Source organism: Condylura cristata, unplaced genomic scaffold (assembly GCF_000260355.1).
Source record: "Condylura cristata isolate star-nosed mole 26May11 unplaced genomic scaffold, ConCri1.0 scaffold00030, whole genome shotgun sequence".
In the NCBI taxonomy this organism is placed as follows: Eukaryota; Metazoa; Chordata; class Mammalia; order Eulipotyphla; family Talpidae; genus Condylura; species Condylura cristata.
In genome coordinates this window covers 17,770,478-17,772,351 of record NW_004567131.1, presented here as the reverse complement: position 1 = coordinate 17,772,351, position 1,874 = coordinate 17,770,478, and positions in this window count along the sequence as shown.

Sequence of the window (1,874 nt, the reverse complement as noted above, 5' to 3'; positions counted from 1 at the left end):
GGTATTCTTTTTATTTCTTCAACATTTAAATTTTCTGCTTAATTTATACACATATACACATATCTGTAATAAATTTTAGCTAAATTTAAACTGTAATATACTGAACATACCTTAAAAAGCGATTCCAAAATCTGAAAAATAGTTTTAATTAAAACATGTAAACATAAAATTCTTCACAATGCATGATATAATATTTAATTAATTTTTTGCAACTCTCAATCACAAATTACTAAAACAAAACCCCATAAATCTATAACCCAAAATCTCAGTATTTTTATATTTACAAATTTAGGACATTTTATATAGTTCTTCAGTTTGAGGAAAAATTAATTTTCCTTTGTTAAAGATCTATATTAGAAGACCCCCCAGATAATTCATATTATAATTTATGTATTTTTTTAATATTGGCAAAGAATAAAATTTACATTTCTCAGAAGTGCAGTATATCTATTTTTTAATGTAACAGAAAATACAATGATTAAAAGCTTATCTTACCAACATTACTCCTTCAATGATAGTTCGCTCTGCTAAATGTGCTCAAAATCAAGGTATAAAATACCTACTACTACTTGATATTTTTAATGGAAAATGCAAAGATAATTGCTTTGGGAAACTGATAGAAACTGAACATATAAAACCAATCAGAAGTCCAAAGATATCCAACCAAAAGATATCTAGGAAATAGAATGCTGAAATGGTTACACACACACACACACATGCACACAGCCATTCAATATGATCTGGGTAAAAGTTTTGAATTAAATTTAAGTATCTAAAGAAAAAAATCACTAAATATATTTAGACTGAAAAAAGTTAACTGAAAAAAAATCAAACTAGTCTAAAATGTCTTTGCAACACCAAATCTAGATCAGTAGTTCAAAAAGTGTGGTCCAATAGCCAACAGCATTAGCAATGCCTAAACAACAATATTTTTTGTTTTATATTTTGAAAAATTCTCTTTCACCACCATCCTGTATTCTCCTCGTCTCTCTCCCTTCTGGCCTCCCACTTAATCTGAATCCTGACTGATTGATATTCACTGGTTTTTGTGCTTATGGGCAATTTATCAAATTGTCTGCTATATAAATAACCAGTATTTGTTATCATTCTGACTTGCTTTACTATTCATTATTCTTTCAAAATCCCTATTGGATTTGGCTTTTCATTGGAAATGGCTGCATGTCATTCTCACTATACTGTACTATACTATACATAGTATTCAATAGTGTCGACATATCATATGATCTTGCTCCAATCTTCCATTGGTGGATATTTGGGCTGCTTTCATGTCCTACTTATTGTAAATAATGCTGCTATTAACCTGGTGGAACATATGGGTTTTGTGTTGATAGTTTCATACTCTTTGTATAGATGTCCAAGAGTGGGGCAGTGGGTTATATGACACTTCCATTTTTAGATTTTTTTTTAAAGATTTATTTATTTATGCTTATAGAACTTGGGTACAGGCCAGAGGTGTGGTGGGTGAGAGGATTCACCAGAGACAAAGTGGGGAGCAGAACAGGTAGACTGACAAAGTATACTGCTGAAGGTAGCAGCAGACGGGTCAGAAGAGGTCCGCCAGGCCATGTGGGTCAGCTCCCTGGCTGGGACCCAGCTTGTGCTGCAGTGGCTTCATAATGTGGTATTTTAACTCACTGTGCCACCAGGAAGAGCCCCCATTTTTAGATTTTTAAGGTAAATCCAGATTGTTTCCATGTTTCCACAAGATTACATTGCCACCAACAATGATGCAATATGGTTCCTTTCTCCCCACATCTTCTCCAATATTTGTCGACAGAGGTCTTTTTAATATGTGCCATCATAATGCACATGAAATGGCTTCCCATTTTGGTTTTAAACTGTATCTCTTATTG